At 39.5% G+C, this 26111-nt stretch overlaps 1 non-coding gene across 1 annotated transcript; it reads left to right on the top strand.

Annotated features, from left to right (window-relative positions):
* The first annotated feature begins 23659 nt into the window (after nt 1-23659).
* LOC112780323 (small nucleolar RNA R71) lies at nt 23660-23763 on the top strand. The gene has a single exon (XR_003191168.1). It is a non-coding gene; the product is annotated as a small nucleolar RNA R71 (small nucleolar RNA).
* Nucleotides 23764-26111: the final 2348 nt, after the last annotated feature.

Below are 26111 nucleotides of genomic sequence, written 5' to 3'. Positions count from 1 at the left end.
TTTTTACTTTTTATTTTCGAAAAAAAATTTCCAAAAAAAAAATTTTCTATTCTGTTCTTCAGAGTTTTTAAGAATTAATTCTAGAGTTTCATGATGATCTGTTGAAGTCTGGCTGGCTGTGAAGCCATGTCTAATCTTTTGGACCGAGGTTTCAAGTTATCATCACAAGAGCTTGTTGATTTCTATCAATCTTGCTGTTGAAAGTAATGATCTGCTAAAGCTTGGCTGGCCATTGGCCATGTCTAGTGTTTTGGACCGGAGCTTTCACTAAAAGCTTGGCTGGCTAGTAAGCCATGTCTAATTCCTGGACCGGAGTTTTAGACTAACATTGCATGATTTAAAAAGTTTGAATTCCTTATTTTCTCTTTTTCCAATTAATTTTCGAAAAATTACAAAAAAATTAATAAAATCATAAAACCAAAAATAATTAGTGTTTCTTGTTTAAGTTTAACGTCAATTTTTAAGTTTGGTGCCTTGCATGTTTTATTTAATTCCCTGCATTTTTCGAATGTATGAATTTTGTTCTTCATTAATCTTCAAGTTGTTCTTGATGATTTCTTTGCTCTGATCTTTAAACTCTCTTGTTTTGTGTGTGTTGTTGTTTCTCATATGCATTCTCAATTTATTAGTATCTCTAATATGAAAATTTATAAGTTTGGTGTCTTGCATGCATTATTTATTTTGATCTTGATTTTTCATGATTAGTTTTATTTTATTGTTTCTCATCATTAAAAATTCAAAAAATTTTAAAAAATTATGTCTTTTCAAGTCAATAATACAGAGAATTGAAGATTCAGAACATGCAGCAGAGGAATTACACAGAAAAAGTTGGGCGTTCAAAATGCCCAGTGAGGAAGGAAAACTGACGTTTAAACGCCAACCAGGGTACCTGGCTGGGCGTTAAACCCCCAAAAGGGTAGTATTTTGGGCGTTAAATGCCAGAATGGATACCATTCTGGGCGTTTAACACCAGGATGGCATAAGAGGGAAGATTTTGTTTTCAATTCAAATCTTTTTCAAATTTTCATAATTTTTCAATATCAAATCTTTTTCAGATCATATCTTTTCAATCATATCTTTTCAAAATCAAATCCTTTCCATTTTTTTTACTATTTTCGAAAATCCTTGCTACAATTAATGATTTAATTCAAAATTTTCAAGTTGTTACTTGCCTATTAAGAAAGGATCAAATTTTAAATTCTAGAATCATTCTTTTAATTTCTTGTTAGTCAAGTAATCAACTTTAATTTTAAAAATTTCTTTTTTTAAATTGATTTTCAATCATATCTTCTCAATCATATCTTCTCAATCACATCTTTTCCAAAAATGATTTTCAATCATATCTTTTTTATTTCTAATTTCAAAATCTTTTTCAAAATCACTTAACTACTTTCTCAATTTTAATTTTCGAAAATCATCAATCAATTTTTTTTTTCAAAATTTCTTTTAATTATGTCAAAATCTTTTTAAATTTAATTTCGAAAATTCTTCCCCCCTTCTCACATCCTTCTATTTAAAGGACTAACACTCCTCCTTAATGTGCAATTCGAACTCTCTCGTTCTTTACATGTTCGAATTATTCTCTATCTATCTCATCTTTCTATTCTTATTTTCCTCTGACACCTCAAGAAATCTCTATACTGTGACATAGAGGATTCTATACTTTCTTCTCCTCTCTTTCATATGAGCAGGAGCAAAGAAAAAGGCATTCTTGTTGAAGCTGATCCTGAACCTGAAAGGACCTTGAAGAGAAAGCTAAGAGAAGCTAAAGCACAACTCTCTGGAGAGGACCTAACAGAAATTTTCAAACAAGAAGAAGCCATGGCAGCCGAAAATAACAACAATGCCAACAATGCAAGGAAGGTGCTTGGTGACTTTACTGCACCTACTCCCGACTTCTATGGGAGAAGCATCTCAATTCCTGCCATTGGAGCAAACAACTTTGAGCTTAAGCCTCAATTAGTTTCTCTAATGCAACAGAATTGCAAGTTTTATTGACTTCCATTGGAAGATCCTCATCAGTTCTTATCTGAATTCTTGCAAATCTGTGACACTGTCAAGACCAATAGGGTTGATCCCGAGGTCTACAGGCTTATGCTTTTTCCCTTTGCTATAAGAGACAGAGCTAGAATATGGTTGGATTCACAACCTAAGGAAAGCCTGAACTCTTGGGAAAAGCTGGTCAGTACTTTTCTGGCCAAGTTCTTTCCACCTCAAAAATTGAGTAAGCTTAGAGTGGAAGTCCAGACCTTCAGACAGAAGGAAAATGAATCCCTCTATGAAGCTTAGGAAAGATACAAGAAATTGATCAGAAGGTGTCCTTCTGACATGCTTTCTGAATGGAGCATCATAGGTATCTTTTATGATGGTCTGTCTGAACTGTCTAAGATGTCATTGGACAGCTCTGCTGGAGGATCTCTTCATCTGAAGAAGACGCCTGCAGAAGCTCAGGAACTGATTGAGATGGTTGCAAATAACCAATTCATGTACAATTCTGAAAAGAATCCTGTGAATAATGGGACAAATCAGAAGAAATGAGTTCTTGAGATTGATACTCTGAATGCCATATTGGCTCAGAACAAAATATTGACTCAACAAATCAGTATGATTTCTCAGAGTCTGTCTGGAATGCAAGCAGCAACAGGCAGTACCAAAGAAGCTTCATCTGAAGAAGAAGCTTATGATCCTGAGAACCCAGCAATGGAAGAGGTGAACTACATGGGAGAACCCTATGGAAACACCTATAATCCTTCATGGAGAAATCATCCAAATCTCTCATGGAAGGATCAACAGAAGCCTCAACAAGGCTTCAACAACAATAATGGTGGAAGAAATAAGTTTAGCAATAGCAAGCCTTTTCCATCATCTTCTCAGCAACAGACAGAGAATTCTAAGCAGAACCAATCTGACTTAGCAACCATAATCTCTGATCTAACTAAGTGATGCCAAGGCATCTTAGGCTAGTTTCACTAGCATTTTTCTGTTATTTTTAGTTGTTTTATGCATTTTCTTGAGCCTTAAGTAATCATTTGGGCCAAATAGTCATGCTTGTCTTAAATCATTCAAACATGAAGATTTTGATGCAAATTCCATGAGTTTTTAGTTATATTCCTTGAATGCTATGAATGAAAGATTTCTCATGAAATTTTGCAAGACTTTGATGCAGTTGTTTGGATGATTTCAGGGAAGAAGAGGCTAGGCAAGGAAGCAACAAAATCAATAAAGGAAGCTTGAATATCACATGTGGAGTTTAAGTTCCAGTTTAAGCTTAAACTGGAGCTTAAACGCCAAAACCATGAGAGCTAAGGAAATGCTGAAAGTGGCGTTTAACCTCCAGTTTAACCTTAAACTGGAAGTTAAACGCCAGAATTAGAAATGCACCAGGGAGCATTTCCACGTTTAAGCTCCAGTTTAACCTTAAACTGGAGCTTAAACGTGTTCGACTATTTTTTCTCCTCCAGGGTTGCTTTCTCATTTCCACGTTTAAGCTTCAGTTTAACCTTAAACTGAAGCTTAAACGTGCTCGAGCTTGTGCCTCCAGGGAGTGCCAGCGTTTAAGCTCCAGTTTAAGCTTAAACTGGAGCTTAAACGTGTTATATGGAACAGCTTGACCATGCCTTCTTCAAACATAAATAACTTGAGCTACAAAACTCCAAATGAGGTGATTCAAAATGCATTGGAAAGAAGACATCTAGAGCTTTCCAAGAATATATGGCATGCATGGTGGATACTAAAAATTGAGGGAGAAAACAGCCCCGTAATGTGCATAGAAGAGCATAGTACCAACATGCAATCAGGCCAGCTGACCTCTTCACCTTCCATGGAGTATAACTCGAGTTGTAGAACTCCAAATGATGCGCTTCCAGTTGCATTGGAAAGTAGACATCCAGAGCTTTCCAACGATGTATAGAAGTATGGGGTGGACAATGCAACTGAGCTCCCAAAATTGGCATTTTCGAGCACGTTTAAGTGACTTAAACGTTGGCTTAAACGCTGTCAAACCAACCAGCAACCTTGTCACCTTCAATCAAGCATAACTTGAGCTATAGAGATCCAATTGAGGTGCTTCCAGTTGTGTTAGAAAGCTGACATCCATAGCTTTTCAACGAGGTATAATAGTCTATATTTGGCATCAAATTGGCAAGGTTGACAAGAGAACAAAGTGACGACTCAAGAAAGGGGGGTGCAACGTTTGAGTGTAGTTTAATGGATCATTATCCTTTTTGGATCAATTATGTCACTCTACCCTTCAAGCAAGCAAGGCCCATCAACAACACCAAATCAAGGCCACAAGAATCATCTAGAATAGTTTATTTTCATTTGATTGTAATTTGCTTTGAATTTCATTTTCATTTTGTAATTTAGGGAGCCTATTTAAAGGCCTTAGTTTCTGCATTTGAGACACGGGGGATTGAGGGGGAATCCAGCCCCTGAGGGGGAAGTTTGGACACACAGAGAACTTTGGATCATTTTCTTTTAGTTTTGTAATTGAATTCAGAGCTATGACTCACTAAACCCCTTTCATTGGGTTAGGGAGCTCTATTGTAATTCAATGAATCAATAATAGTTTTATCTTCTTCTTCAATCTTTTCTCTTGAATTTTGTTAGAAAGCTTCTCGATCTAATTCCATTGGGTAGTTGTCTTGGGAAAGAAACTACCCATAATTGGAATCCTTCGGAACCTTGGGAAAGGAATGGAGGATTCATGCTAGAGAAGCTTTCTCACAGTGAATTGGATTGGGGTTTGGATGGATATTGTGACATGTAATCCTACCAAATTGTGGTTCATGAAACTGTGTGGTATAATCAGTGATCGAGCATCATCTCTTCTTATGAACATTTAAACCAAGGGATTGGGAATTTGTTCGTTTTTAGAGAGAATTGGTGAGCCAAGGGATTGGGATCCAATCATATAAGATTGCCAAGCAAAATTCAATGAATGCATTGGTTGAGGAAGGAATAAAAATGTTTTGATTCGGAGATCTCAATATCTCCTAACACCCAATGAATTCCCCATTTCTGATCTACCACTTTCTCTTTACATTCTGCAATTAAATTCATGCAATCACCCCATCCCTTTTAATTTCAGCAATTTAGCTTCTCGCTCTTTAATTCATGCAATTTTACATTCCGCAATTCTCATCTAAATCTTGATTCCGCTCAACTAGAACATACTTCTAATCCGAATTGCTCACTCAACCAATCCTTGTGGGATTCGACCTCACTCTATTGTGAGTTTTTACTTGACGATAACTGGTGCACTTGCCGGAAGGAATTTTGCCGATCGTGCAATTTCCTAAATCGTAGCATAACAAGTTTATGCGCATCACTAAGACCACTCAAAGTTTCATGACTGAAACAAGGTCCTCTATTAGAAATTTGGAGGCACAAGTGGGTCAGCTGAGTAAGAAGATTACTGAACTCCTTCCTAGTACTCTCCCAAGCAATACAGAAGAGAACCCAAAGAGAGAATGCAAGGACATAAACACGTCCCACATGGCCAAATGCATATAAGAGGGAAAGGTAGTGATTTCCACTGAGGAAGACCTCAATGGACATCCACTGGCCTCTAAGGAATTCCCTAATGAGGAACCATGGGAATCTGAGGCTCATAAAGAGACCATAAAGATTCCATTAAACTTACTTCTGCCATTCATGAGCTCTGATGAGTATTCTTCCTCTGAAGAGGATAAAGATGTTACTGAAGAGCAAGTTGTTAAGTACCTTGGAGCAATCATGAAGCTAAATGCCAAGTTATTTGGTAATGAGACTTGGGAGGATGAACCCCCCTTGCTCACCAAAGAACTAGATGACTTGACTAGGCAGAGATTACCTCAGAAGAGACAGGATCCTAGAAAATTCTCAATACCTTGTACCATAGGTACCATGACCTTTGAAAAGGCTCTGTGTGACCTGGTGATAAACCCATATTTTATGATGTATTTTGTGCTTAGTTTGAGTGATTTAATCAATCCTTCACCCACTTATTCATGTTAATTGCATGGTTTTACTTTCCCTTCCTTATCATGTGATGTATGTGAAAAATATGTTTCCTATGCTTTAAAATTAATTATTTCAATTACCTTTATTTCCATTCGATGCCGTGATTAGTGTGTTGAGTAGTTTCAGATCTTCTAAGACAGGAATGACTCAAAGGATGGAAAGGAAACATACAAAAATGGAAGGAAAGCGCAAAATGGTGTCCTTGAAGAAACTGATATCCACGCAATCGCATGGACGACGCGATCGCGTGCCAAGCGCGAATCAGTAGCGATGCGGCCGCATGACTGACGCGACCGCGCCTTAAGCAGAACGCATATGACGCGGCCGCATGACTGACACGACTGCGTGGCAAGGAAAAGCTCCAAATGACGCGACCGCGTGACCCACGCGGACGCGTGACAGAGGCTACGCACCAGAAATTGCAGAAAACGCTCATAGCGAATTCTGAAGCCCTTTTTGGCCCAAATCCAAGTCCAGAAGGCATAGACCAGAGGTTATGAAGTGAAGGAATCCATCCATTCAAGGAGAGCTCGCCAATTTCCACTTCTCATGTTTTAAATCTAGTTTTGACAGAGGTTCTCTCCTCTCTCTCTCTTAGGATTAGGATTTAGGACTTCTCTTAGTTTTAGGAGTAACTCTCAATCCCAGGTTCTTTATTTTTATTTATTCTTCCAATTTAGTTTATGAACTCTTCATGTTAGATTACAATTTCACTTATTAATGTTATTTGAGGTATATCAATTCATGATTGGTTTCTTTAATTTATGTTATTGTTGCTTTACATCTGAAGGCATTTTTATTCCAGCAATTTTACTTTTTCCTCTTTTGATTTTGGTTAAGAAAGCAGTAACTCAGGAGTTATCTTATCTCAACATAATTGATAACTGTTATCTTTGCTAATTGAATTGAACTTCAATAATCCCAACCTTTTCTTAGGAAATAAATAGGATTCGAAGATCAAGCCAATTAGTCCCTTGACTTTCATTTGCTTTAGTAAAGGTTGACTAAGTGGAATTAAGATTCGACTTTCATTGTTGTTGATAAGAATAACTAAGCCTGGACTTCTAATTTCTCATACCTTGCCAAAAGTTTGCTTTACAGTATTTGTTTATTCATTTTAATTGCTATTTAAATCAACTGTCATATTTGTCCCTCATTCTTAAAACCCCAAATTCTACAATCTCCATAACCAATAATAAGAACATACTTCCCTGCAGTTCCTTGAGAAGACGACCTAAGGTTTGAATACTTCGGTTATCAATTTTTAAGGGGTTTGTTACTTGTGACAACCAAAACGTTTGTACGAAGGGATTTCTGTCGGTTTAGAGACTATATCTACAACGCGAATATTTTTATGAAATTCTTTACTGGCAAAAATCCTAACGTCAAAAAAATGGCGCCGTTGCTGGGGAACTGCTAACGTGTGCCTTATTATTGGTTATTGTACATATTTTTCTTTTACTTGTTTATTTATTTCTGTTTTTCCTTTTTAATTTTATTTGCTACTATGAACTCTCACCCCTCTCGCTTTGAGTTTGGTTCTAACTTTGTTGAAGGAAATAGAAGTTACAGCAGGAATATGCATCCAGGTCAGACCAATCAAGGATGGATGGAGCCAAGAGGATCTAATCAACCCTTTAGGCAACAACACCCTCCAAGATATCATGGACAACGACCATTCTACAATGCATACCCAGCTGATAGATATGGTGGACAACCTTGTAACTACCAACAAGCCCCACCCTGTGCCCATAGACCAACCTCTCAACATAACCTCGAACCACCCCACTCACAAGCTTCTCTTCACCATTCGCCACCGTATGATCCTTTCCTACCCCAGTTCCGACCCAATCACTCCCAAGCACCACCACTTCCCTATGTCTCATGTCCAAATCCATCACCCGGAGAATCAGAGGTTCGCCTCAAGGCAACAGTAAATAAACTTCAAGCAACTATTCGACAACTGGAGCAAGCAGTAATTTTATTAGTTTCTAGATGCGCGAACATTCAAGGACCAACCACAGCCCCATGTGGACAATCTAATGAAGAGCGTAGCATGAAGGAGATATTAGAAACTCCAGTGGACAAGACAGAGCAGGAATTCGTACTCGAACAAGTAGAAGAAGCTGTCATTGTACAAGAAGAAGAGTTGGTTGAAGATCTAGGAGACGCTGAACCTCCATGGGAATCCAGAGCTGAGGAGAACTCCGTCAAGGACCTTACAGTTAATGCTAAGGAGGATATTGCACAATCCCCAAGGCAAGTCGTTTATGATGAACTAGACGGAATAACCCAGGACACAGATTCCCTTGATAATGATAGTCGCAAGTCAAGCTCTCTTAGTAATGAACTTGCATCCGCAAGTGAATTCTCTGATATCGAAGAATCTTCCCTAAATGAATACGAAGATGATGCAGAGGTAGATTTCTGTCAACCTCCCATCTATGACTCAAGTGATGAGGAAGACATAGAAGACTTTGACTAGGACTCAGATGCATTTGAAGAACCTTACAAGGAAGTGGAGGAATTCACAGAAGAACACAAGGGAGTAGAACTCACATAACCATTGGAATCACCTACCCCAAGGCCATTACTGCCTAATACAAGCTTCAAGTGGGTACAATCCTTAACCTTTAACTTTACTTATTCACTTGAATATGGTTTACTTGAAACAGATGGCCAGCTTAGAGCTCTATGCGGCTTTAAGAGTAAGAGGAAAATGGCTCGTGCTCAGAGCTGGTGTACAAGGTTCAATAAGGTTCCACGCTTCAACTTGAAGTGCACGGATTGGTATCAAGCTCAATTGAATGGATCTCGGAAAATATTTGGTCACTATGGTGAGAATTTACTTTCTAAATCGCCCAAATGGAAAAATATAGATCAAGACGGAGGCAAATTTAGATCCAAGGCTTGGGATCCTGGAATCTATTCTGACATTCGTCACCCCGGAAGCCTGAAAATCTGTTTGAAGCTGCTCAGAAGCTTTACATGCCTAGTTTGGGACCCCAGAGGCTATTGGCATTCCAAGCACTGGTGGAGATCTCTGGATGAATTTAAACACAAGCCACCATAACAGGAAGCTCTTCAAATGTCCAACTTAAGGACTTTAACTAAAAGTGCTAGGTGGGAGACAACCCACCGTGGTATGATCGTTTCTTTTGTAATTTTAATTTTATTTAATTTTGTTTGTTTTTGAATTTTATTTTATTTTATTGAACCTGGAATCATGCACAGCATTTACATCAAGCACTGCATTCTGCATATAAAAAAAAAGGGGTGCGCGATGCGACCACATCACTCATGCGATCGCGTTAAATAGCGAACTACACTTCCCACGCGACCGCGTCATCCACATGGCCGCGTGACCTGGAGATCGGCGTCAACATCCAACGTCCAAAAAGTTAGGCTGGAATCGTGCGGCTGTTGTGCGTCAGCACAAAATGGCCCACACGATCGCATGCCCCAAACGATCACGTCACATGCACACAACCAATCCCATGCGACCTCGTGAGCGACGCGATCGCGTCGCATGGATTGCACAATTCCCAATAGGAGACAGAGAGTTGCGCTGGAACGATGCTGGATTCGTGCGTTTAGCACAATTTCCAGCGACGCGATCGCATGCCCCATGGGATCGCGTCATCCCTTCTTTTACCCCCTCCATGCGATCGTGCGCCCCACGCGATTGCGTCAACCCCATTTTCACCCCAACCACGCGACCGCGTGCCCCACGCGGCAGCATGGATTCAAAAATATAACCCCCCAGTCACGCGAAACCCTACATTCGCGCAGCCCCCCCACTTCCTCTTCTCCCTCTCTTCTTCCCCAACCCTCAACCACCACCACCCAGCCACCACCGCGCCACCACCCAGACACCGCCGCCACCCAGATGCCGCCGCCACCTACCCCCCTCCCTCCTTCCCCCTTCTTTCTTCCTCTTTCTTCTTTCTGCCTCCTCCTCCGCCACTGCTCCCCTCCGTGCCACCACCCACCGCCGTCAACCGTCCCAACCACGCAGCCTCCCACCACCACCCGCGACCCCCAACCCTCTCCCCTACTTCCCCCATTACCCTTCCCAAAGCCCCTACCCCCTTAACAGCAGCAACCGCCGTACCCACCGCCGCCAGCCGCTGCGCCGGACGTCACCGCCACCACCCTAGCTACCTCTGTACCCCAACCTCCTTCTTTCGCCTTCCAGGTTCCGCAACATGCAATCCCTTTTATCCGTTCATAGTTTATTCTTATTTTTCCGTCTTTGTTCATGTTAGAATAGTTAGATATGTATGTTGTAGTGGATTTTAGGTTGTTAGGTAGCCTAGGATGTGGTTAGTAGATTTAGGTCTGTTTATTTGCACTGTTCTTGTTTCTGTTTTATCAAATTTGCAAATCTGTTGCTGCTGTGATCTTGTTCATATGCTGTACTTTCCTGCATTTGCTGCTCTTTACATTGAACTTTCATGTTTATATTCCGTATATGTAATTGCAAGCTTTAATTTGGATTCATATGAACTGCTTGTTTGTTGTTTATTTTCTGGGAAAGTCCTATTTTAGCTGGAATGCTGCCCAAATTTCTGTGAAATATTTCTGTTCATGTCTTGGTTTTGGCATTTTCAACTATGCTTTCCTATAATTTCCCCAAACCAATTCATGAATGCTTAGGCACGCATTCTTATTTTCTTTGATCTCCTGGTTCATAAACTGCAATTTTGATGTTTGATTCCTATTTTTGCTTTCTTTATCTCTATTTGAATCATCATCAAACTGTTTTACTTGTTTAAATATGAGTTACCTATAGCTTCTACCTGTGGTTACTTATTACTTGGTCTATTTTCATTATGCCTCTTACTTTAACCCATTTTTCACTAACTCACTAATTTTAACTCTAACCAACCTAACCTTTTCAAAACTTCTTTTCTTGCTTTTCTTTCACTTTCTTTTAACATTCTAACCCAGGCATGATGTTAATTTTTTCTATTTAACTTGCATTCAATTACATTTTGGATTGTGATTTCTTCTTATCAGACTTTTCACTGATATACAATCCTAAATGCACATTCTACTTAACTCATATTCATTATCCTATTGCTCCTTTGCCACTTTGTGTTTTCTTTGACTATTTGCCTATTTGCTTTCCTATTTTTACTATATCCTGGTTTTCTGTTTTTCAGGATGTCAAATTCCCAGAGACGGGGAAAAGGCAAGGCCACTACTGGCAAAAGGAAACGAGGCGAAGCCTCCGTGTCTATCATCGACCTCATGCACGACGCCTCCTTGCGGGAGAAAGCCTTTACCCCGCAGGAGAAGGCTGACCAGCTACTTCCCGCCACTGACCCAGTAAAGTTTGCAAATCGATACTGTGAGCTGAAGTATCCGGTGTTTGTAAACTCCAGGAACCTATACCTGGAGTGGACTTTGAAGATCCCAGAAGAACTACAGCAATACACCTCTGATCAGATCAAACAACGAGGCTGGTTCTTTCTGGAGAGACCTCTGACTGAGGTTAATGCATCTTGGGTTAGGAAATTCTACTGCAACTACTTCAAAACTTCCCTAGATGCAGTAAACCTCAGAGAGAAGTAGATATTGGTTACTGAGAAGGCAATAGAAGAGGTTCTGAAACTTCTGCCTAAGACTGATCAAACAGATGGCTATCAGAAAGCTGAGGAGGATATGTGCTTCATGAAGTTTGACTGGGATGCAGTCAAGGCCCAGATTGCCCTTGACCCGTCCGTTCCTTGGATCATGGGTCAAAACACCACCATGCCCAAAGGGATCAAGCGGATTTACCTGAACGATGAGGCTCGGCTATGGCATTAGATCTTCAGCAACTACATTATGCCGAGTACTCACGAGACTGAGATACCAGCCGCTATGATCACCCTCCTTTGGTGTGTGATGGAGGGCAAGGACCTGTACCTGCCACGCTTTATCCGGCACTACATGGCCAGGGTCCACGTCCGCGGCACTCTCCCCTTTCCCTAACTGGTTACACAGCTGGGCCGTCGAGCTGACGTGCCATGGGAGGATGCTGATGAGAGGCCACCTGCTACAGAGTGCAAGAAGCTTATCCCGCACAGCAGGAACTTCCTGGCCTTGGGCTACAGACCCCCATTCCTGACTACTACTGCCGATGATACGGCTACACCATCTGCCGGTCCCTCTTCCTCTACTGCTGCACCATCTACCCCTGCCACCACCACTGCACCTCCACCTGCCACAGAGCCTGTCTATCATCTGGTGCACCACTTGTTTCGACGACTTGACCAGATAGAGCGTCGCAACAAGCGACGCTACGAGCACCTGAAGCTGATGATACGATTCGGTGACATCCCCTCCGAGCCTGACACACCTTCTGAGGCATCTGAGGAGGAGGCAGATGCGCCCGAGGCAGAGACCCATCCCCAGGGAGTGGCGGAGCAGGCTGACACCCAGCAGGCATCACCCCAGCAGATCCAGGCTGTAGATCCTGAGATCCTCATTCAGACAGTCCCTCCTTTCCAGCAGCCGGACATTCAGCCAGCCACCACAGAGACACCAGCTACCATCCCTTCCAGTGATGACACCCCTTCACACCCTGCGTGAGTGAGCATCAGGGACGATGCTTCATTTTAAGTGTGGGGACGTCGCCATCTCTGGCGTATTATTTTGGTGAACCACTACAGACTCTTTTTCTTTTATTTTGGATATTTTTCCGTATTTTTCTCTTTATTTTTATTTTTATTTTCTAAGTACTTATACATTGCTTTTATATATTTTTACTCTATTTTTGCATCTTGCGCTTTAGTTCATATCTTAGTTATTTAGTTTAGTTTGCAATTCTAACTTATTAGTGGATTATTCAGTATAGTTTACCCTTTTATCATAAGATAGCTTAGTTTAAATTAAAAATATAAAAAGGAAGTAAGCTAGGAACTTGAACATAACAGATTTAAATCCATAAACCTTGTATATATAGCATTACATCATGTAGTTAAGTTAACAACACTTCATCAAGGAGAAACACTAGAACTTTAAAGCCATTCAATATAATTTTTACATTGAGAATAATGAGAATTTTTAACTAAACCTGCATGACATACATAAGTGATAAATGATTTTTGAGCTAGAGAACACATAGCCTGTGAGTTTTGAGCTTAATTGTATGGTTACATTCAAACCATAATTTTTATTCCTTTGTGTTCCCCCCTTCTTTTATATTCTGGTATTCTTTACTTTGCTTTAATCTATATGTCCAATTATAGAATATAGAATATAGAATATAGATACATACCAAAAGAATGATTGAGGCCATTATTTGATTTTAGCTCACTTATCCCAAAAATAACCTACCTTTCACATCACCCTTGTTAGCCCCCTTGAGCCTTTAAACCCCTTTTATTCTATTTAGCCACACTACTAGCCTTAAGCAGAAAAACAAAATAAAATCCCAATTTGAATCCTTGGTTAGCTTAAGATAGAAAATTATGAATAGTTTAAAATGTGGGAAACCTATTGGGAACATGGATGATAAAAACAAGAAGTAGAAAAATTGAAAAGGATAAAAATAACTCAAAATAAGAAATTTTGGGAAGCATGCTCATGAGAAATCAAAGTGATTAAATTACCATGCGCATTTAATTTTAAAAAAAAGTTATTTTTCAGTATTTAATAAAAGGGGATACAAAAAGAATTCCCCAAATGCAAAAATAAAAGCAATGCACATGGGATAAAAAAAATAAAAATAGAAAAATAAAAAAATAAAAAAATAAAAATTGAAACATGACCATGTAACATCAAGTGGGAAAATATGGGAAAATAGGTAAAGAAGTTTTGTTTTACTAAGTATGTATGTTAGGTGAGATCTTAGTCTAATTAAGGATTCACTATTTAGCTCACTTAGCCTTATACATATATCCTTACCTTTACCTTGGCCCCATTACAACCTTAATTAAAGACCTCATGATTTTTGGTATGACTATATTCTATAATTGTTGATTGGTTAGATGAAGAACAAAGTTATAGAAAGGAAGAATAAAAAGAGGAATAGAGTGATTAACCCAATAAACACTGAGTGACTAGAGAGTAAACACAAATCCAGTGAGGGTTCAATAGCTCATTAATATTTATCTCTGTTTGAATTATCTAATTGTCTTGCAAGTTCATAAAATGCTTTTTCTCCCATCTCAACTGTAAAAGTGCTTATTGATTATCTAAGGCTTGGCTATATATATATATATATGACTCCTTGAGAATGTGAATTAATTTAACTACCTGTACGCTTTATATATGAGTAAATAAATTAAAATTGCATGATGCATCATTCATTTAGGTAGTTGCATTTAGATTAGATTGCATTGCATGACATTCCATCACTTTAACCTTACTTATTACCTTGGAATTAGCATAAGGACATGCTATTGTTTAAGTGTGGAGAGGTTGATAAACCTATATTTTATGATTTATTTTGTGCTTAGTTTGAGTGATTTATTCAATCCTTCACCCACGTATTCATGTTAATTGCATAGTTTTACTTTCCCTTCCTTATTATGTGATGTATGTGAAAAACATGTTTCCTATGCTTTAAAATTAATTATTTCAATTACCTTTATTTCCATTCGATGCCGTGATTAGTGTGTTGAGTAGTTTCAGATCTTCTAAGGCAGGAATGACTTAAAGGATGGAAAGGAAACATACAAAAATGGAAGGAAAGCGCAAAATGGAGTCCTTGAAGAAACTGATATCCACGCGATCGCATGGACGACGCGATCGCGTGCCAAGCGCGAATCATCAGCGACGCGACCGCATGACTGACGCGACCGCGCGCCTTAAGCAGAACGCATATGACGCAGCCGCATGACTGACGTGACCGCGTGGCAAAGAAAAGCTCCAAATGACGCGACCGTGTGACCCACGTGGACGCGTGACAGAGGCTACGCACCAGAAATTGCAGAAAACGCTCATAGCAAATTCTGAAGCCCTTTTTGGCCCAAATCCAAGTCCAGAAGGCATAGACCAGAGGTTATGAAGTGAAGGAATGCATCCATTCAAGGAGAGCTCACCAATTTCCACTTCTCATGTTTTAGATCTAGTTTTGAGAGAGGTTCTCTCCTCTCTCTCTTTGGATTAGGATTTAGGACTTCTCTTAGTTATAGGAGTAACTCTCAATCCCAGGTTCTTTATTTTTATTTATTCTTCCAATTTAGTTTATGAACTCTTCATGTTAGATTACAATTTCACTTATTAATGTTATTTGAGGTATTTCAATTCATGATTGGTTTCTTTAATTTATGTTATTGTTGCTTTACATCTGAAGGCATTTTTATTCCAGCAATTTTACTTTTTCCTCTTTTGATTTTGGTTAAGAAAGCAGTAACTCAGGAGTTATCTTATCTCAACATAATTGATAACTGTTATCTTTGCTAATTGAATTGAACTTCAATAATCCCAACCTTTTCTTAGGAAATAAATAGGATTCGAAGATCAAGCCAATTAGTCCCTTGACTTTCATTTGCTTTAGTAAAGGTTGACTAAGTGGAATTAAGATTCGACTTTCATTGTTGTTGATAAGAATAACTAAGCCTGGACTTCCAATTTCTCATACCTTGCCAAAAGTTTGCTTTCAGTATTTGTTTATTCATTTTAATTGCTATTTAAATCAACTGTCATATTTGTCCCTCATTCTTAAAACCCCAAATTCTACAATCTCCATAACCAATAATAAGAACATACTTCCCTGCAGTTCCTTGAGAAGACGACCCGAGGTTTGAATACTTCGGTTATCAATTTTTAAGGGGTTTGTTACTTGTGACAACCAAAACATTTGTATGAAGGGATTTCTGTCGGTTTAGAGACTATATCTATAATGCGAATATTTTTATGAAATTCTTTGCTGGCAAAAATCCTAACGTCACCTGGGGTCAAGTATAAACCTCATTCATCTCTTTGTAATGGAGAAGCTATGGATCCTTGAGGTGCAAGCTGCAAGAATCTCATTGGAGATAACAGACAATTCAAGGAAACAGGCTTATGGACTTGTAGAGGATGTCTTGGTAAAGGTTGAAGGCCACTACATCCCTGCTGATTTTATAATCCAAGACATTGGGAAGTGTATGGATGAATCCATCATCCTTGGCAGACCTTTCCTAAGCCACAGCAAAAGCTGTGATTGATGTTTACAGAGGAGAATTGGTCCTTCAAGTGAATGAAGACTCCCTTGTGTTTAAAGCTCAAGGATCTCCCTCTGTAGTCGTGGAGAGGAAGCATGAAAGGCTTCTCTTAATGCAGAGTCAAATAGAGCCCCCACATTCAAACTCTAAGTTTGGTGTTGGGAGGCCATCATCATGCTCTGAGTATCTGTGAGGCTCCATGAGAGCCCACTGTCAAGCTATTGACATTAAAGAAGCGCTTGTTGGGAGGCAACCCAATTTTATCATATTTATTTATTTTCCATTGTTATTTTATGTTTTCTGTAGGTTGATGATCATGTGAAGCCACAAAAACAACTAAAAAAGCAAAAACAAAATGAAAAACAGTATTAAAAATAACACACCCTGGAGGAGAAGCTTACTGGCGTTTAAACGCCAGTAAGGGTAGCAAAATGGGCGTTAAACGCCTAGTCTGGCACCATTCTGGGCGTTTAACGCCAAAAATGGGCACAGAGCTAGCGTTTAAATGCCAGAAAGGGGAGAAAAGCTGGCATTAAATGCTAGAAATGGGCAGGAACCTGGCGTTTAACGCCAGGATTGGCAATCAAGGGGGCGTTTACACACCAACATGGTGCAGGGATGAGAAATCCTTGACACCTCAAGATTTGTGGACCCCACAGGATCCCCACCTACCTCATCTCTCTCTCTTCTTCACACCTTCCCATAATACCCTTCTCCAAATACCCTTCACCAATCACCTCAATACCTCTTCCCCAAAAACCCCTCACCTATCAAATCCTACCCTCTTCTCCATAATCTCTTCACCAATCCACATCCATCCATCATAAAACCCCACCTACCTCACCATTCAAATTCAAACCACTTTCCCTCCCAAACCCACCCATACATGGCCGAACCCTACCCCTCTCTCCACTCCTATATACACCCATCTTCACTCATTCATTTTCACACATCATACACACTACTTCTCCCCCTTGGCCGAACCACAAAACCCCCTCTATCTCCTTCATTTTCTTCTTTTACTCTCTTCTTTCTTCTTTTGCTCGAGGACAAGCAAACCTTCTAAGTTTGATGTGGGAAAAGCTAAAGCTTTTTGTTTTTCCATAACCATTTATAGCACCAAAGGCCGGAGAAACCTCTAGAAAGAGGAAAGGGAAGGCAAAAGCTTCCACCTCCGAGTCATGGGAGATGGAGAGCTTGATGCGCATAAACTAGTTATGCTACGATTTAGGAAATTGCACGATCGGCAAAATTCCTTCCGGCAAGTGCACCGGTTATCGTCAAGTAAAAACTCACAATAGAGTGAGGTCGAATCCCACAAGGATTGGTTGAGTGAGCAATTCGGATTAGAAGTGTGTTCTAGTTGAGCGGAATCAAGATTGAGATGAGAATTGCGGAATGTAAAATTGGCGGGAAAAGTAAATGACAAGAAATTGAAATGGCGGAATCTTAAATTGCATGAATTAAAGAGCAGAAACTAAATTGCTGAAATTAAAAGGGAATGGGGGTGATTGCATGAATTGAGTTGCAGAATGTAAAGAGAAGATGGAAATCAGAATTGGGGGATTCATTGGGTTATAGGAGATATTGAGATCTCCGAATCAAAACATGTTTATCTCTTCCTCAAGCAATGCGTTCATTGAATTTTGCTTGGCAATCTTATATGATTGGATCCCAATCCCTTGGCTCACCAATTCTCTCTAAAAATGAACAAATTCCCAATCCCTTGGTTTAAATGTTCATAAGAAGAGATGATGCTCGATCACTGATTATACCACACAGTTTCATGAACCACAATTTGGTAGGATTACATGTCACAATATCCATCCAAACCCCAATCCAATTCACTGTGAGAAAGCTTCTCTAGCATGAATCCTCCATTCCTTTCCCAAGGTTCCGAAGGATTCCAATTACGGGTAGTTTCTTTCCCAAGACAACTACCCAATGGAATTAGATCGAGAAGCTTTCTAACAAAATTCAAGAGAAAAGATTGAAGAAGAAGACAAACTATTATTGATTCATTGAATTACAATAGAGCTCCCTAACCCAATGAAAGGGGGTTTAGTGAGTCATAGCTCTGAATTCAATTACAAAGATATGAAAACTAGCTAAAAGTGAAGGTAAAATTCAAGTCCCCTTCAGGGGCTGGATTCCCCTTCAATCCCCCCCTAACTTAAATTCTATCCTATTTATACACTTTCTATATTGAGCTTCTGTTGTGTTTCTTGGGCTTTGAGGCCTCTCCATGCTTTCCTTTTGCCTTGGGTTTATGATCCATAATCTTGATGAGGCTGTTGATCCAAATTCTGTAACATTTATTGAGCCAACTTAGTGATAATCAACTAATGACACATGACTCAATAAATTGAAATTTCAGACTCATCAATCCTTCAGACCCAATCCCATAAACCATGATATTCAATTGGGTTTCATACCGGAGTAAGTTTAAGTTAATGTTTGTGCTCAAATACTAACTTAAACCACAATATTTTTGGCCCAGAAACCTTTTCCAAGAGTGGAGTTTAAGTTGCAGTTTAAGCTTAAACTGCAGCTTAAACGCCAGACACTTCCAGTGAGGCCTTTTGTAGAAGCACGTTTAAGCTTCAGTTTAAGGTTAAACTGAAGCTTAAACGTGGAAATGGAAGAAGGCAGCCCTGGAGAGTCATGTAGTCGAACACGTTTAAGCTTCAGTTTAAGGTTAAACTGAAGCTTAAACGTGGAGATAGGAAGGGCAGCCCTGGAGGTCGAACACGTTTAACCTCCAGTTTAAGGTTAAACTAGAGGTTAAACGTGGAAATGGAAGGAGGCATCTTGGAGGTCGAACACGTTTAACCTCCAGTTTAAGGTTAAACTGGAGGTTAAACGTGGAAGCTGAGAAGGGTAGCCCTGGAGGTGTCGAACACGTTTAAGCTCCAGTTTAAGGTTAAACTGGAGCTTAAACGTGGAAATGGAGAAAGCAACCCTGGAGGAGAGTTCTTGGTCGAACACGTTTAAGCTCCAGTTTGAGGTCAAACTGGAGCTTAAACGTGGAAATGGCTCCCTGGTGCTTTTCCCATTCTGGCGTTTAACCTCCAGTTTAAGGTTAAACTGGAGGTTAAACGTGGAATGCTTCTTTGGTGAGACTTTTCATTCTGGCGTTTAACCTCCAGTTTAAGGTTAAACTGGAGGTTAAACTTCAATTCCAGCATTTCTTAGCCTTCCTGATTCTGGCGTTTAAGCTCCAGTTTAGGCTTAAACTGGAACTTAAACTCCACATGTGATATTCAAGCTTCCTTTATTGATTTTGTTGCTTCCTTGCTTAGCCTCTTCTTCCCTGAAATCATCCAAACAATTGCATCAAAGTCTTGCAAAATTTCATGAGAAATCTTCCATTCATAGCATTCAAGTAATATAACTAAAACTCATGGAATTTGCATTAAAATCATACTGTTTGGATGGTTTATTGCTTTGTTCTTCATTTAACCATTTTTGGTTACTTTAAGCTCAAGAAAATGCATAAAACAACTAAAACTAACAGAAAAATGCTAGTGAAACTAGCCTAAGATGCCTTGGCATCACAACACCAAACTTAATACTTGCTTGTCCCTAAGCAAGTCCTGAGTTATTTGAGAAGAAAGTATGAAACAGAAAGCAATTACATTGGCTATATTAGCAAGCATTTGAAGTTCATCAGAAGGGTTTTATGCAGAAAGTTGCAGCATCACTTTTTCATTCTTATCAGGTAAGATTATCACTTTTTCCTTGCATCCATCAAACACTGCTATGGCCTCTTGTTATTCTTATGTCCTTGGCACTTTTCTTCTTTGTTTTTCTTTTCTTTTTCTTAGAGCTTCTTTGCTCCTTGTTTGCTTAGTGTCATGTGTTGCACAAGCCTTTGGCATATTCTTTTTCTTATCAGTGCACTACACATATCCACTTCAGGCATTTTAGTTCACATTTCTTCTTGAGACATTGGTGCCCAGCACCTCTTTGTGTGACTAAATGTTTTGTATTTAGGTTGCTCTTGATAATGGACTTTTGGTTGATAATCCCGGGTTAGTTAACCCAAGTTACCAAGTGTTGAAACACTCCTCAGAACCTATTCATCCAAGCATATCCTTAATACATGAACACCACAGGCATTTGTCTCAGAAGTTCAAACCATTGGTGCCTAGCTTATTTTCTCAATTTTTTTTTTCTTTTTGGTTGCCCTTTTTCAGTGGCTTTTTCTTCTTCCTTTTCTTTCTTTTTCATGGCCAAAGACATTTATTCATCAAGATCCATAGACAGTTTTCAATTTCTACATAAAAATGATAATTCTACACTCTATTTCCAGTGATCTGACTAAACAATCAAGCATGCATACCACCACTTAATTCTACTTGATTTGTCACTAATTGAGCCAAGTTACTTTTGTTCAAACTTTTCTTTTATTTTTGGAAACAGAACAAGCATGGCAAGCACTTGTTTAAGAAGGTGAAGTTATATCCAAACATCTAGGCATTCACTTTATTCAAAGCAATAAACAGACACTCATACTAAAAAAAACTCCACATAACACTTAAATGACTTATGATGAAAGAAAGCTCATAAAGACAATCCACCAATGATCATTTGATTATTAAGGAACGAGACCACCTCTTATTTATTGCTTGGTTCTTCTTAATTCTTGGGATCCTGCTTCTTCTTGCTTCCTGCCTCTTTTTGACCACTTGTGCTTCCTTTGTCTTTTTCCTCCATTTTTGTCTTTTCTTTTGTACCTGCACAAACAAACAAGTTTGCTATCATTTTTCGGTCCATGTGAATTATGAATAGTACTTGCACTTGTAAATCAATGATTGTCTTTATGAGCTTATAGCCGTGACTTCTACATGTATGCACACTTATTATTTGGACACCAAACTTAGTGTTTGGTCAAGTCTCCTGATGACATGAAATCCATATTGGTTGTCCTTAATGAATGTGCTTAATTCTAATAAATCATAGTCACCTTGGCTCTTTGATTCTAAACAAATTTACTACCCTAAGTAATTGAAACTAAAGCATTAAAACATGCGAATGGTATACTTGTCATGAATTTCGAAATCCAGAGGAACTTCTTGCCTTTCATGAACCGTGTTCAAAGAAGAACACCAAACTTACTCTTTGGTTGTGCACTTTGAATGAAAAATTGAATGCATTTTGAATAAAATTTGGGGTGCCTTCAGGCACACCAAACTTAGAGACAAATTGCATTTTACATGCAATGTTTAGTGCACTCTTTCAGCAGTTGTCCTGAGGATTCAAGTTCATGCATAAGAAACCATGTTTTATTAGATGCACAACAAAACAAAAAAAAGTAAGGATATTAAAAACATGGGTTGCCTCCCATGAAGCGCTTCTTTAACGTCACTAGCTTGACGGTTGTCCCTTGTTAGGGTGGATTGTAGTGCTTGACGTCTTCTCCTCTCACTATGAAAACGTCCCCACTTGATTCATTCATGGCCTCTAAATGTTCCATAGAAAGAACTTTCCTGATTGTGAACACTTGAGGGAGCTGGGAAGGAATGGTTTTGAGGCCAGGTGGGATTGGCAGATAATGACTTGATATCACGTTATCTCCCGGAGAAAAACCTTCAGTGGGAATTTTCTTGTTTCTCCACCCTCTTGGCAATTTCCCTATCATTCTTCCCTTTCTCTTGAGGATTTCTTCATTGACCCTTATGTCAGGAGGATCCTTCTGATCTGTTTCCATTGATTCTTGTGGCTTTAACTCTTGCAACTCTTGTTTGCCTTCCAAGGACTGTTTTAGAGTTTTAGCTGTTGGATTACTTTCCTCCAAACACAGATGGCTACTATTATCCTTAGGCTTTTCAGGTTCTGGTTCAGGCTCAGATGCAGGTTTGAAAACTTTGAAAATGAGCTGTTCATCATGTATTCTCAGAATTAGCTCTCCTTGTTCTACATCTATGAGTGCTCTAGTAGTGGCTAGAAATGGTCTGCCCAGAATGATAGGGTGTAAGTAGCTTTCCTCCATGTCCACAATGACAAAGTCTGTGGGGAAATAATAATCCCCCACTTTCACCAGCACATTTTCAACTACCCCTTCAGCTCGCTTCTGAGTTTTGTCAGCCAGTTGTATGATTACATCAGTGGATCTCACCTCATTCAGTTGTAGCCTCTTCATAAGAGTTAGAGGCATCACATTTATGCTAGCTCCTAAATCACAGAATCCTCTGTCAATTTTTGTTTCCCCTATGATGCAAGGGATATGAAAACTTCCTGGGTCCGTTTTCTTAGAGAGTGTGTCCTTCTTGATGAGAGCACTGCATTCTTTGTTCATTGTTACCGTTTGTCCTCCCTTCAAAACTCTTTTCTTGCTTAACAATTCCTTTAAATACTTGATGTGTGTAGGCATTTGATGGAGAATCTCAAGAAAGGGAATATTGACATGGAGAGAGCTAAATGTCTCTAAAAACCTTGAATAGGTTTTCCCTTTTTCACCTCCTCCTAACCTCTGAGGAAATGGTGCTTTTGGTTGGTATATTTCCAGCATGCCTTTTTGCAGTTTCTTGGCTTGCTCAGTTCCACTTTCCTGCTTAACTTCTTCCATACCTTCCTTCAAGATTTCTGGCTCCTGCTCTGAGGGCCTGATTCCTTCTTCTTCTGAAACTTCCTTCAATATGGTGATGGCCTTGCATTCTTCCCATCTCACTCTCTTTTGTTCCCCTTTAGGATTCTTTTCTGTGTCACTAGGGAACACTGCAGTTGATTTGACGGCCTGTTGAGATAGCTCTCCTACTTGAGACTCCATCCTCTTGAGTTTTTCACCATGGTTTCTTAAGGTAGCTCTCACATCATCCCTGAAGCTTTTCAATTCGGTTATGTCTTGACTCATGGTTGCCATCATTCCTTCTATCCGGTTTAATTGATCTTGAAATTGTTGGTTCGGATTAAGTTGAGTAGGTTGATTATTTTGGCTATGATATGATGGTTGGGGGTAAGTGTTTTGTGTGGTTTGGTATGATCTTTGGTTGGAGTTTTGGTATGTGGAATTGTTATGTTGGTTGTGGTTGTAAGGTTTGTGGTTTTGTGGTTGGGTTTGTTGGTTCCCCCACCCAAAGTTTGGGTGATTTTTCCATCCTGGGTTGTAAGTGTTGGAATGTGGATCATATGATTGCCTTTGTTGGTTTCCCACATAGTTGGCCTCTTCCCAATCACCTCCTTCAATGCTTACTTCCTCTTGATCTTGTGTGTGTATTGCAGCCACTTGCTTTGTTTCTAATTGCCTGGTAAGCTCTGCTAGTTGCTTGGCAAACACCTTGTTTTGGGCTAGAATTGTATCAACATGGTTCAGCTCCATGACTCCCTTAGTGTTGTGCCTTTCTGATGCATAGTAGTACTCATTCTCAGCCACTGTCTCAATCACTTCAATGGCCTCTTCCACAGTCTTTTTCCTGTTCAATGAACCTCCTGATGAATGGTCTACAGCCTTCCTTGATTCATAAGAGAGTCCATCATAGAAAATATGCAATTGCACCCAATCATGGAACATGTCTGGTGGGCATTTCCTTGTCAAATCCTTGAATCTCTCCCATGCCTCGTAGAGAGTTTCACCATCTTGTTGTCTAAAAGTTTGAACCTCAGATCGAAGCCTATTGACCTTTTGTGGGGGGTAGAAACGTGCCAGAAACTTGCTTTCCACCTCATCCCATGTTGTTAGACTCCCCCTTGGGAATGATTCCAGCCACTTAGCTGCTTTGTCCCTAAGTGAAAATGGGAACAAAAGCAGTTTATATGCATCTTCCTGGACTCCATTGGACTTCACAGTGTCACAAATTCTCAGGAATTTTGTGAGATGTTGGTTTGGGTCTTCATTAGCACTTCCACCAAATGAACAATGATTCTCCACAAGTGATATTAGCTGTGGTTTGAGTTCAAAATTGTTGGCCTGAATGGGTGGTTTCTGGATGCTGCTACCACAATTCCCAGAGGTTGGGTTTATGTATGAACTAAGAACCCTCCTCTCAGGAATGGCATTGTTTCCACCAGCTCTCTCATGGTTGTGAACTTCTCTATCCATGTTGAGATCTAAAGCTTCCTCAAAATTGTCCTCAGATTCTCCTTCAGATTCCTCTTCTCCCACTACTCTCTTCCCTCTTGCTTCCCTTCTCAGTCTATGAAGGGTCCTCTCTGGTTCGGTATATGGAGGAGTTGATGTCTCTCCTCTCCTACCTGTCATACAAGAACACAGCACAGGCAACAAACAAGTGAAATACTCTTGGTTAATGGAAGAGTATGGTTAGAGCAATTGAGGAATTAATTCAAACAGTTAGTGAGTCAGTGAGTTAGTTGCTTGAATTTAAAGGCATAAAGAAAGAAAGCATGTAACCGAGTGCAGAAATTAAAATTCAACAAATAACTTGTACTGAATTATTCAAAACAGAAAAAAAAATGCTCAATCTAGTTAACTTCCAATTTGAGAATTGTCAATCGAAAACCAATCCCCGGCAACGGCGCCATAAACTTGATGCGCATAAACTAGTTATGCTACGATTTAGGAAATTGCACGATCGGCAAAATTCCTTCCGGCAAGTGCACCGGTTATCGTCAAGTAAAAACTCACAATAGAGTGAGGTCGAATCCCACAAGGATTGGTTGAGTGAGCAATTCGGATTAGAAGTGTGTTCTAGTTGAGCGGAATCAAGATTGAGATGAGAATTGCGGAATGTAAAATTGGCGGGAAAAGTAAATGACAAGAAATTGAAATGGCGGAATCTTAAATTGCATGAATTAAAGAGCAGAAACTAAATTGCTGAAATTAAAAGGGAATGGGGGTGATTGCATGAATTGAGTTGCAGAATGTAAAGAGAAGATGGAAATCAGAATTGGGGGATTCATTGGGTTATAGGAGATATTGAGATCTCCGAATCAAAACATGTTTATCTCTTCCTCAAGCAATGCGTTCATTGAATTTTGCTTGGCAATCTTATATGATTGGATCCCAATCCCTTGGCTCACCAATTCTCTCTAAAAATGAACAAATTCCCAATCCCTTGGTTTAAATGTTCATAAGAAGAGATGATGCTCGATCACTGATTATACCACACAGTTTCATGAACCACAATTTGGTAGGATTATATGTCACAATATCCATCCAAACCCCAATCCAATTCACTGTGAGAAAGCTTCTCTAGCATGAATCCTCCATTCCTTTCCCAAGGTTCCGAAGGATTCCAATTATGGGTAGTTTCTTTCCCAAGACAACTACCCAATGGAATTAGATCGAGAAGCTTTCTAACAAAATTCAAGAGAAAAGATTGAAGAAGAAGACAAACTATTATTGATTCATTGAATTACAATAGAGCTCCCTAACCCAATGAAAGGGGGTTTAGTGAGTCATAGCTCTGAATTCAATTACAAAGATATGAAAACTAGCTAAAAGTGAAGGTAAAAGTCAAGTCCCCTTCAGGGGCTGGATTCCCCTTCAATCCCCCCCTAACTTAAATTCTATCCTATTTATACACTTTCTATATTGAGCTTCTGTTGTGTTTCTTGGGCTTTGAGGCCTCTCCATGCTTTCCTTTTGCCTTGGGTTTATGATCCATAATCTTGATGAGGCTGTTGATCCAAATTCTGTAACATTTATTGAGCCAACTTAGTGATAATCAACTAATGACACATGACTCAATAAATTGAAATTTCAGACTCATCAATCCTTCAGGCCCAATCCCATAAACCATGATATTCAATTGGGTTTCATACCAGAGTAAGTTTAAGTTAATGTTTGTGCTCAAATACTAACTTAAACCGCAATATTTTTGGCCCAGAAACCTTTTCCAAGAGTGGAGTTTAAGTTGCAGTTTAAGCTTAAACTGCAGCTTAAACGCCAGACACTTCCAGTGAGGCCTTTTGTAGAAGCACGTTTAAGCTTCAATTTAAGGTTAAACTGAAGCTTAAACGTGGAAATGGAAGAAGGCAGCCCTGGAGAGTCATGTAGTCGAA

This window comes from Arachis hypogaea, chromosome 19 (assembly GCF_003086295.3).
Source record: "Arachis hypogaea cultivar Tifrunner chromosome 19, arahy.Tifrunner.gnm2.J5K5, whole genome shotgun sequence".
NCBI classification, from domain to species: Eukaryota; Viridiplantae; Streptophyta; class Magnoliopsida; order Fabales; family Fabaceae; genus Arachis; species Arachis hypogaea.
This window is presented reverse-complemented; position numbering and strand designations above follow the sequence as displayed.